This window comes from Pteropus vampyrus, unplaced genomic scaffold (assembly GCF_000151845.1).
Source record: "Pteropus vampyrus isolate Shadow unplaced genomic scaffold, Pvam_2.0 Scaffold109, whole genome shotgun sequence".
NCBI lineage: Eukaryota > Metazoa > Chordata > Mammalia > Chiroptera > Pteropodidae > Pteropus > Pteropus vampyrus.
The window spans coordinates 6192536-6204887 of NW_011888890.1; the positions used below are offsets into that span (position 1 = coordinate 6192536).

General features: G+C 37.3%; 1 protein-coding gene across 2 annotated transcripts in view; it reads left to right on the forward strand.

Annotated features, from left to right (window-relative positions):
• The first annotated feature begins 7378 nt into the window (after positions 1–7378).
• Positions 7379–12352, forward strand: part of FOCAD (focadhesin) — a 270313-nt gene continuing 265339 nt past the window's right edge. For both annotated transcript variants that reach the window (XM_023533725.1, XM_023533726.1), the window contains exon 1: positions 7379–7444. The gene's annotated coding sequence lies outside the window, so the exon portion shown is untranslated. The remainder of the gene's footprint in view (positions 7445–12352) is intronic.

Here is a 12352-nt window from a genome sequence, read left to right on the forward strand (position 1 = left end):
AAAAAAAAAAAAAATCTCCATAGTACTGATTATTTAAACAAATTATCTACATTACTAAACATTTTATTAATGGTTATTTGGTGCAGATCATAAATATTACATATAATATGAATGAAAATAACTGCCTTAATATTACTTAAATAGGTACTTATGACTTAGAATATAATTTCTAATTATTGCTCATATACAGATTCAATAAATACTTAGTCTTGAGCAACTTAGGTGAAAGTGAAAAAGGTGTGCTAGAAAATTATGATGATTTAAAATGTGACTAAAATACTGATGATGGAGGTGCCAGTGATGAGTTTGAATTAAATTGTTTAGAAAACATATGAGTAGGAAAACATTCTAAAATAATATTAGATAACATGATATTATAAATGTTTGTATAAATAAATTATTAAATTATTTTTTACCATTTCTTCAATGTTCCTGAAATATTATATATTCTAGTTGGCAAAAAACTCCACTACTTTGCATCTTTTCATTAGGAAAAATAAGGGATTGATTTGAATTTGAGGTCATTTTATATTTAGGAAAATTTGGTGCTCTTTCCTGTATTGTTCTCTGAAGCTATTAATAACATATGAATCAATTTAAGAATCTATCACTAATTAGTTTCACTTTATCCATCCTATCTAGTCACTGAAAATATGCTTATGCGAAATATATGTGCTGTGCTGCATCTCATATTGTCATCTTAATTAATTTACAATTAAAGTTTCTGTACCACTTAAAATATTCTGATAAGTAATCTTAAGCTGTATATGTTAAGAAAAACAAAATCATTCACCTATTCATTTGAGACTGAAATTGTCTTATGTAAGTCTCAGTGACAGGCTCTTAAAGTTAAAAGAAAGTCTACAGATTTATTAACCCAGAAGGAATAGACTGAGCATGCTATATAATTGAAAATTTAAACTGTAAAAGAAAACGTAGCAAATAAATGGCTCTTTTCCAGTGTTTTAAACCCATCCAAAACTGATCCCACCGTTTTGGCCACATCCCTGACAATGGCATGTTTCATTCTAATTCTATGATATTAACCTGGAGTCCAGGAATATCTTTGAGAAGACACAAAAGAATCATCGAGGAGACTATTATAGAAATTCCAAGTATCTTTTAGGTGCTTTACAAAGCACCTAAAAGAGTTGAAGACCTTTTGCACACGGTCGCTGTTGTGATAGGGAGCATTGCTTGAGGGTCAGGCTGTGGCAAGTTTATGTGTGGAATATCTTGAACTTCCAAAGAATAAAGAAATAAAAAAATCTTCTAAAACAACAAAAAATGAAACCAAAATAAAAACCAGACTGCCCATCTTCCTAATAATGCAGGGATTCTTTCTTCAGTGTATCAAAGAGGTCATTCTAATGTAGATAATAGCACTGGAGCCGAATTGTTCATTTTTTTTGGTTGTTTATAAATGCCACTAAAAACGTGCTTCGATAGGGAAGAAGGAATGCACCTTTTTTCACTGTTACTCTTTCTGGGAAAGCCAAGTTTCTCTAACAATATCTGAGTGAAATATGATTTAATTGTACGGTTTCTTTTAAATAAATGCATTTCCTTATTTAATGAGGTAGAGAAAATTTGTTTTTATTTGCATCTCTTTTTAGTTTTTTTTTTTTTTTTTTAGAATAAGGTGTTAAATTGTAAAAACAGAGTTCTCTTTGTTTTACTAAGAGTTCATTAGAGAATATTTATAACATTTAACCATATGGGGAAAAACGACCCCAGAACTATCTGATGTTTAATGCCTTTATTTCAACAACTAGATACAAAAAGAGAAGCAAGATGAAGGACATCTTCTTAATCTATTCAGATGAAAGTGTGAATCAAGAGGAAACATTTTATAAATGTTTATTACTATAAGCAAAGTTGCTTTATCTGCCAGTATTATTATGTTGTACAAGAAAATACTTCCAGTGATAAGCAGCAAACACTAACAGCTAAGTATTGTTTTCATATTTCTATTTCTTATGTTCTGATATAAAGCAACATCTGTATTTAAAAAAAACATGGGGTAGGGGAGAGGAAGATACTAGGACAGGCAATAAAGGTTGTAAAAATCCTAACGGGTCTGATTACAGGGCATGATGGCCACCGAATGGATCCATTAGTCATAATTGAAGCTGTCAGAAGTCAGTTAAATGGCTGTCTCTGAGGAGGTCACCTTCCACATTTAAGCTGCCCTATGCCAAGTATTAGCAGTGTCAGGAGGTTGAATTCCGCATTGTCTGGACAAACCTTAAAAACATTTTTTTTTTTTAAACTTAATAGCAAAAAAGTAGCTAGGCTCAAAAGTAATTTAGTGTGTCTGGACTGAAATAAAACCCATAGCATAAGTAGTGGTAATCACACTAGATATACTTTATTGTCTGTCTGTCGTGTTCTCAGCCTCTACTGGGTAGTCTCCTCTAGCCTTTCTAGAGCCCTCTTAGCTCTCCACTGGGCTCTGGGCTGACCTCTGTGGACTGCATCAAAAGGGACTCCTTGCCCTCTGACTTCTATTTGTACCAACCATTAGGAAGTCCTGTTGGAGACTGGAGATGGAAGAGAGAGAATTTTTATTTACCTGCTCTTGGATATTTAATTCCCTGGAGTCACTATGCCCCAGGAGACCAACCTATATGAACCACAATGTTGTTTTCCCTTGCTTCAGATCAGGAGAGAGGATAATGGGGGTCAAGGTATTAAATCCTGGGTGTGAGACCAAAGGCCCAATTCTTCTCAGGTAGTTCCTACATATACAGCCTTCTCTGGTAACTACTTCCTCTTGCCCCTTTATGCACAGGGGTAATTTAGGGGCCCCCAGTGTTATTGAGTCTCCCATGTCATCTCTTTACTTTCTGCCCGCATCTTTGTTTATAGTTCCTTATTGAACTCTCCTCCAATTTCCTAATTTGATTGTACCATCAGTTTCCTGCTGGGACTCTGACTGCTAAAATAGGCCATATCCAGAAGGTAATATTTTAGCAGAGACTAGAATGATCCAGTGGAATGAATGAGTCATGAAGATATGTGGGGTAAGTGCCAAGATCATGCAGCAGCAAGGAGGCAGGGGATCAGAGTGGAGTGAGCTGGGGAGGAATGTAGAAGGCAAGGTCAAATATGTAATAAGCTGTGTGTGTGTTGGGGATGGAGGTGTGTGGTGCATGGGAGGCAAATTATATATGGCCTTGTTGGCCTTTCAAAGGACTTTGGCTTCTACTCTGAAAGAAATGGGAAGCCATGATAACTATATACTTACATCTAATTAAATCTAATAAGATTACTTTCTATTATGTGTCAACAGTGGAGCTCTGTGACTCAGTTCTGAGTTTCTCCTCCCAGTCTCATGCCTGCTGATGAATGTGTGGGCGTGTTGAGCTAGCCCAGCATGCTTGGGCTTGAGTTCAAGGCTTTGTGCCTCTCCTGATGCTGTAGGGGACATGACCTTCCCTTACAGTACAGAATTCAGACTACAGTGTCTTTTTTTTGTTGTTAGCATATTCTTTTCAATTCAGTTAATGATTTGGGAGTGGACACATTTTTCTTACTCTTTCTTTTTTTGTTGTTAAAGTCAATAGGCCCTTCTATACTGACTTCAAAAAGCGTGCTTATCTAAAGGGTCTTGTACAATAGAGAAATAACTGCTTAACTTCAGGGAAAATGATTCAAGGAGTTTAACTGAGAGGTGCTGTCTGCCTGCTTACCTCTTCAAGACTGTGGTTTATCTTGAATATTTAAAAAGACAGAGTTCATTTGCGTGTGCAATCCAAGCCTATTCAGAAAATAATATACAGATTTTAAGTCTGTTTTAATTTTTAACAAAATTTTCAGCTGTGCTGGGTCTTCTAGTGTTAAGTCTAAATCAAAGCTGTGATGGTTACATGAATAAAGTTGCATCTCCTTCCACTGCCCACAGAAGGGTCCACCCTCTCCCTGCTATTTCTCAAAATTTTCCCTGGGGGACTTTCAGTGAACCATTTGGGTGGGGCTCCTAATGGCCAAATATTCATGTCAGATGATGGTGTGCCCTACTCAATCAAGCTGACCTTTCCTATGTTTTACCTCCATGAAAATGTAACTACATATAGTAGCTGTATTCCCTCAGGCCCCATTCTCTCCTTTCAGTTCAGAAGGAAACCAAGCTATTTAGCTAATCTGATTAATTAAGCAGGCAGGAAACTTTTCCTCATGGTTAACAACACAGTTGGTCTAGCAGAACCAGTTCTAATCCTTGTTGTCTGACCTTGACCCTAGTTTCTTTAAACATGTTTTATTATTATATTTCAAAATTTCTAGTCCCATACGTGAAGTGGGTTGTTCCAGTGGGTGTGCAGTAGAAAGAGGCCTGGACTTTGTCCCTCTGAGTTTTAATTTTTCTTTCTGTGAATTGATAAGGTTAAACTAAATCAGTGAAGCATCAAACACTTTTGAGAAACAACATAGGACTTTAAGGGCATGAAAATAAACAAAACTTCCAAAAATTATAACCTACTAATTATCATTTCAAACAAGAGAGAACATATTTAACATAAAAAAAAAATCAAAATGTAACTCAGAAAAAGGACAGTTATTTAAAATGAGTAAATTTATTTTTATGAATGAATGAACTGAATACATGTCCTTATTTATTTATTTATGTATTTATTCCTTTCAGTACCTATCAAAGTGAAAACTTTGTCATGGACTGGCAACTTCTAAGAACTTTTTTAGTTTTAAAAGCCTATATGTCAAGTCTTGTCTAAATAAATCTGGTGGCTGCTGACTTGGCCTCTGGATTGTGTCTTTTGTCTTGATATCTGTCATGTCTAGTACAGTGCCTGATATAGCCATAGATTAAATAAATTAAAAGGGGACATGACCTTTTCTGAACTACTGACATGTACAGAAGGAGTATATCCCAGAAACAGGGTGAGTATATCCCAGAAGGGGGTAAGCCCTTATTATTTCCTTCCAGTTTAGCTTGAGATCTGCAGCAAGCAGTTAAGTCAGTTCTAGGCTAGGTTTAACAGCCTAAGTCCCTTGATCCTGATCCAAATCTGAATTCAGAGTAGGCATCGAAAGTGAAATTGAAAGATCACAGACTCACCATCATTCTTTAAATTAGTATTTCCCCACACACTCCTAAAAGCAGCCTTTCTATAACAGAGGCAACACATTTACTTCTTGAGAGCCAGGATGCCTGGATTCAAATTTTGGCGTTGCCACTAGCCAGGTGCATATCAAGAAGCATCACCACCTATGCCTAAGGTTCCTTATTTATAAAATGTGGCTAAGTATTATACCTACCTCATGAAGTTATTCTATGGATTAAATGAGTTGATATCCTTAGAACCATATGTTCACATGGTTAAGTGTTCAGTTATAAATTTGACTAATGTATCTCAAGAAATATGGGAATAGAAAAAGAATTTTTAAAAAGAATTTAAAAGGTCCTAAAAGTAGTGCTGGTGCTTTTGCAATTATTAAGACCGAAGGGGAATATCATCAAAATCCATAAAATTAAGAAGTCAATTATAAACCTTATAAAACTGCTTTTTCTCAAAGGGTAGGCTCAAAATTAATTTAGATAAATTCTTACAGAATGAATGCATAATAGGATATTGAAAGAAGTGAAGATGGTCTGTGGTATATAATTAGCTTTCCCAAGTGGAGTATAGGGAACCAAATCCTTCTTACAAATGAGAAATGTAACTTCTTGTCAGCACATTAAAATGACTTTTGAAACTTAGAAAAATACCAATGCCAAGGCCCCACAGCAGAGCTATTAAATCAGAATCTCTAGAGGTGAGGCTCAGGCTCTGGTATTTTTGAAAAAGCTCCCTAAATGGTTGTAAAGGTGTGCTAGAGTTTGGAAACTGCTGGATAAGTCAGTTTCTCTAAGAGCAACTTCTCTTAACTCTTTCATCTTGTATATAATTTCCACTCCTGTCATCTACAAGCAGAATTTCATTTCTTTATAACCTTTTCTCATTTTTTTTCTGCTGCCCTTTTTAGCGTCTGTTCCATTGTGCCGGGTGTCTTACAGCTTTTCTATGAAAATATGTGTTCATGAATGGGTGGACACTCAATAAGCATTAGATAAAAGTAACAAGAATAACAATAATAGTAAAGTTACAAGCATCAGTTCCCTCCAGATTAAATCAGAAGAAATGCCTGGGCTAAAATGATCTGTGCAGCTATCCAACAGGTGGATGTACCATTGTCGACAAAAGAATATTCAAACCTGTAGAAAGCTTTATGAGAATTTATTTGAGTCAAAGTTTTGAAGACATACCTGGATGAAAAATCTCAACAGATTGAGAAGACGCTCCCGAGAATGGTAGTTTTGCAGTTTATTTTATACATTTACAATTAAAGGAGAAAATATAAGGAAGTTTACCTGAAATCTATTGGCAGTAGGTTAAGGATGAGGGAGCAAGCAAAGGGGAGAAATCTCAAGGATTTGCTAAAAAGGAAAATAGAGAGATACATGCTTCCTTTATATAGGTGGGTGCAGAATAGTTAATATTTAACATGTACAGCACATATAGATGGTATGTAGGCAACAAAATAAAAATGAGGGGTTTTGTGGTCTCATGCTGTGATGATCTTGTGCTCCGGTGCGGGCAGTTGTGCCTATAAGGGGTCTAGAAAATAAATTACTCTGACATTTCAAATGTATGTTACCCTAGATCATAAGAACAATGGACAGGGCTCACTTAAGGTAAAGAATGGTTTTTGCTGAGGAAGCTATAGGCCTGGGACATTGACTTCTTGCCATGACCTGCCCAATTAGGGATTTATGAGCAGACCATTGTGTGAGGTTACTTTCGGTCACTGGGCTTGTTAGGCCAGCCAAGTAGCCCCTAAGCTTCTTCTATTATGTCACCCCTTTTCCTTCACACAGTGTAGCTTTGGGCGATGCAGTGCTGTGTGTTGGCCCAGCCAAGTAAAGATACCAAGCAACAGGCAACCAGAGGCAAGTCTGCTGTGCGCATCAAATTTTCTGAATCTTAATGTTATCTGTTCCCCGGGAACAAAATCTCCAAATACCAAGAAGCTGCTTTGCAACGTCAAAAGCTGAATAGGGCAGGCTGCCAACAGGACTACAGACACGCCGCTATATCTCAAAGCAGGTTATTTTAATTTACTTTGTTTTGGGCTAACTCTCCACAGCTCCGCGACAGCCGCACCTGCACACATCCTTCCTGTCCCAGGCAGTTGCAACACCGGCCTCTGCCTCCCACGGCTTCCAGCCGCAGTGCGGGGGCCTTAGCTAAGGCCTTAGTTAAGGCCTTGGGCGCGCCTGCGCGCGATACAGGGAGGACGGGCCAAAGCTGGAGGAGGCGGGGCAGGCCCTCGAGATCTGCAGTTCATTGGTTCTCTCCTCATAGTCCCCGCCCCCGGGCGTTCGAGACGGCGGGGCGGGCCACGTCAGGCAGGCGGCGCGGGCCTGAGCTGTGGCAGAAGGGAGGTAAGCGAACGTGGGGTGGCTGGCGGCCGACTGCGGGCCGCTACCCCCTGATCAGAGGCTGCCTTGCCTTACCCGCCTGTGGCCTGTCTCACCTTGCGTGAAGAGTGGCTGAGGCCCCGCGGGTCTGGGGCTCTACTGGAAGATGGGGGCCGTGGAACATGTGGTGGCAGGGCCGTGTTGTGGCATGGGGCGGCCGGGAAGGGGACAGGTCTTGCCGTTTGCCCTCGTCCTGTCTTTTCTGGGTTCTGAAATTCCGGGAAACTAGGTCTTCCGAGTTAGAGAGCTCTGGGATGCCTGGGTGGTGCCAGCTTCGGTGCCCGCGGTAGGGCTCAGCGGGATCCTGACTCGGAAACCGATCCTTGCATACTTATCTGCAGCAGATTGCAGTCGTTGCACTCTCCCCTGACCGGTTCCCTAGCAAGGCCAGTGCAGGGGAGTCTGGCTATGTCCTGCCTGAACTGGGGTGGCTGTCTACTCATTGCTAGCGACTCACTCACATCTTGTCCACTTTAATGCAAAGGCTTATGGGTGAGCAGGGCCTCTTTTTGGATCTACTGGTTTTCTGGTTTTCTCTTCACATGCGAGAATTACCTGAAGAAATAAACAGTGTCTATATGTAAATAATAACATATACATGTATGAATGTATGTTTTGAAATATCTGTAACAGCTATGCGGAGGTTTGCAGAGACTTGCAGATATGTTACTCTACTCTCCTTGAGTTTTAACTTCAGATATGGCATCCTGATAGCTTAGGTTCTGAATTTGGAGCTTCTAAAATCAATGAAGTCATTCTATCAAATATCATGCAATCCTTCATCCATTCAACACAGCTTTTTGATGGGTTCCTTGCTGGTCAGGGCCTTATGCCACAAACTAAAATGGGCATTCCCTGCTCTTTCTTCCAGTTTATCTGCCAGTGTTATTGTCTATACACGAGATGAAATTTTTTTGTTGATGGATCAATTTCAGGTTCTAGATTTAGGTACAGAAGCTTGTGATCCTGTATCAGAAGATAGAGCTCTTTTTGGGACCTCGTTTAGTTTTCCTTACTTTCACCTCTAGTAAGCTGTAATCCTGCTAACTGTACCACTAAAGATCCTAGGTCTGAGGCACCTATCTGTAAAGTGAGGGAGTAGGTTAGAAGTATTCTGTAATTTTGAGATGCTCAGGGAAAGGAGGAGTAAATGACATATTTATTTTGTTAATAGTTGGGAAGCGACTATTTTAAAAACACAGGCTGTATTTTATGCTTGTGTTTTAATTTTTTTGAATCTGTCCACACTCACTTTTTTGACTGGCAAGCAAGTGCATGTTAATAATTTGATCCACATCTAATTTCTGCATACAAAACACTGTGACTCATCTCAATTTTGAAATGTAATAATCAGGAGCTTTTAAATGTTACATATGAAAGGTATGATATAAGAACAATTGGATAAGAATGCAGTCTTCAAAGTATTTTGACTTGCTTTGGTATTTGGCAGATCAGTGGCATCTAAAACCTCTGGTTATTTGCTTGGTTGATTGGGTAGTTACCATCATGTGGCTAACGTCTGTTAATATCATGTGTATATGTTAACTTTTATTTTATCAACCTAAAATTTACTATATTTTAATTTATTGCTGCCTCTAGTTGAGAATTGATAACAAAAAGATAAATTGTTAGAGGATAAAAATGACAATAGAGATGTAACAATAGTTTTTGATTGATGTTACTTACAACTAGATTGTTTAGCCTTCTTGCAGGTGTAAAATGATATCTAAAGTAGTTCTCCTGAAACAATATTCATAGCCTCATGATACTTTGTGGATATTATCCATAAACCATTAGGCAAATTAAATTGTTCATATCACTCTTATGGGTTTAGAAAATTCAAGAAAATGTAACTTCACAATTTTACTTTTGCTAGACCTTTCTAGTTCTAGAAATGGACTAGATCAAGATGGGAAGATTGAGCAAAAATGCAAGAGCTGAGGAAAAAAATCCAAGTGGAGTCTTTTCTAGTTTAAAATTTCAGGGGGAAAAACAGTGAAAAATACAACTACAACTATATTTGGAAAAAGTGTAAAGAAATAATAGTGTCAGGATTATTGGTGGGTCTATAGCAAAACTTGATCTTAATATCTCTTAGTTTATAACAGTGAACACAGTTTATTTAATAAAAGAATGGTTATTCTTTTGGGTGATGATTTAAACTTTGATCAAGTGGGCAATACATGTTTCTTTAGGAGATGTGAAATCTCTTAAGTACTATGTATTTTTTAAAAAGTACTACGGACCTGGAGATGAGTAGTCTAATAAAATATGGTATGGTTATTTAAATATAATATAAATGTGTGGTTCACAATTAGTGATAAATTGAACGGAAGTTGTGTGTATTATTTCTATATGATAGGAAATAATATTTGCTGAGCTATTAGGACAAGACATGTTTGTTAGTTTTTCTCCCATTTAAATTATTTGAAACAACTTTTTAACCAATGTGGAAGATCCTATTTATTTTCAAACATCTAGAACAAACATAATTGTTTTTATAAATTGGGTCCTGCAAGTCCTTCTGGCCTCAATTTTTTTAACCTATTTCAAGTCACATTGGAATTCATGAAATTGCATTTATGATTTTTAACTTTTTAAAATTTTTATTGGTTTTCATTCATTAACCTGAGTTATTTTAGTTTTATATATTTTGAAGACTTTTCAAAGGTTTCACATTACATACTATACAATTTTCCATTGCTCATTATGTGAAAACATTTCTTTAGACCCAAGGAAGTTGAGAATCCAAACTGCATAGTTTGTTATTATTATTTATTTATTTAAAGATTTATCTTTTCACTTGCCTGGGGACCAATGAAGCATTTCACCCAAGCTTGTAAACTGAAGATTTCAGTTCTTGCCAGTGCATTAGAATATATCTTCTAATCTCTATTTGGTCAGGTAAGCGACTGCTTCCTAATTTGGTAATGTGTTGAACAAATGTTCTAATTATGAACATAATAACTATAGTTTTGCTATGAGGTTTTCTGGCTGCCAGGCTGTACTTTTACCTCCTAACAAACATTTTTCTGTGGCTTAGCTGCTGCAGAATTTAAGTTTTACTCTATTTACAATCTTCGAACAGGTTTAAATTAATGAACCTTTAGGTTTTGGTATATACTAATGGACATAAACATGGAGGAATTAGAGGAAACTTTTTATTAAAGTTGTTTTGAAACATTTAAATAAATGGAATTTTTAGAGAGTGATAGGTATTAAAGATATTGTGTTTTTTATTTTTTCATTCAACACAGACAGGGCATCAGCTCTGGTTCCAAGTTCCTAATATTTCTTCAAGGAACGTATATTATTTCATGGAGGCCATAGACAAGGCCTCAGAGAATCTCCAGAAGAATTTTCACATGAACTGAATTTTGAAAGCAAGTAGAAATTAGTTGGTGAGGATGGAGAACAAGGCATCTAAGGCACAAGAAAGAAAGAAGGCCAATCTGGCAGGTTAGAGACAAAACATAGACACTTAATATATTAAGGAGAGAATAGAGATGAGGTTTAATAAGTAAAAAAGGCCAAATAATGAAAGGCCCTCTTACCTACTATGTTAAAGATATTGAACTTTATTCTTGAGGCTGTAGTGATCCATGGGTAAGAGATCTTAAGTAGAGGAAAGTTAAGATCAGTTTTGTATGGCAATGCGAAGAATGAAATGTAGTGAAGCAAGGCCCAGTTGTGAAGGCAAGATATAGAACTGCAAATTATGCAGTGGGCCTTGAGCGAGTAAGATAGCTTGAAAATATATTAAGGTGATGGAGTTGTTATCTAGTTTGATATGCAGGATGAAGAAGAGGTGGAGTCAAGGATGCCTCTTAGGTTTATGATTCCCAAGATAGGAATCATGTGAGGTTTATCACATATAGGAGAATGAGTCAGTTTTATACATGCTTTGGAGTCACACAAATGGTGCTGTTCAATGGGCAGTTGGCTGCATTGGTTTGGAAATGAGGGGATTCTAGGATATCTAGAGATTAGGATGTTATCAGCATATAGTTAGTTGATAGTTAATACAGTGTGAGAATAGATGTGATTTCTGATAGTTTGTGGAATAAGAAAGAATAAAACAAGAAAAACTCTGGAAGGCACCACTATATAAGGTAGATGATCCAATGAAAAAGTCTGAGAAGGAACAGCCAAATGACAGTAGAGCTCTAGAAGGCATGGAGGGAGAGAATTTGAGAAGTAGAGAATGGTCAACTGTCAAATGCCATAGGGAATGGCAGAGGGAGCTGACTAGAGATATTAGAGGCAAGGATCATTAATTCGTAATGATGCTAGTCCATATAATTGTGTGACTTTCTGTAGCAAAATTCAGTAGAACCAGAGATGATGAATAGTTGGAATTATCCAGTACTTGGTTTTTGTTGTGTACATATGGTAGGAATGCAGGAGAGTTCAAAATATTGGCAAGAGAGTGGTTGAAGTGATGGTTTAGACTTGTTAGAGGCTGAAAGATTGAGAAAAAAAAAATCTGGTTCAAGGGATTAGGACCCTGGATGATGTAAATATATACGTGTGCGTAGATATAAGGGAGTAGCTGATACAAGTACTCTGTAGTCAGAGTAGAATATTGGAATTTAAGATTTTAAGGCACTGATGGAGAATAGGGATTCACCATGGAAGTAGATGGCTGGAATGGGGGTTATGTGGAGGTGGTCAAGAACAATGAGATTGGTATGTTGGATGAATTACTTATGTAGACACTGACCCCAGATGATTGTGGTACCTAGGGTGAAGAGGTAGACTATGAAACTATGTTTCTGAGGTTTCAGACCGCCTATTGTAGCCATCAGTATATATGAAAAATGAAGAAGATACTTGGAGGGCATGCACTCAAACATATGGAGGTAAATGGTA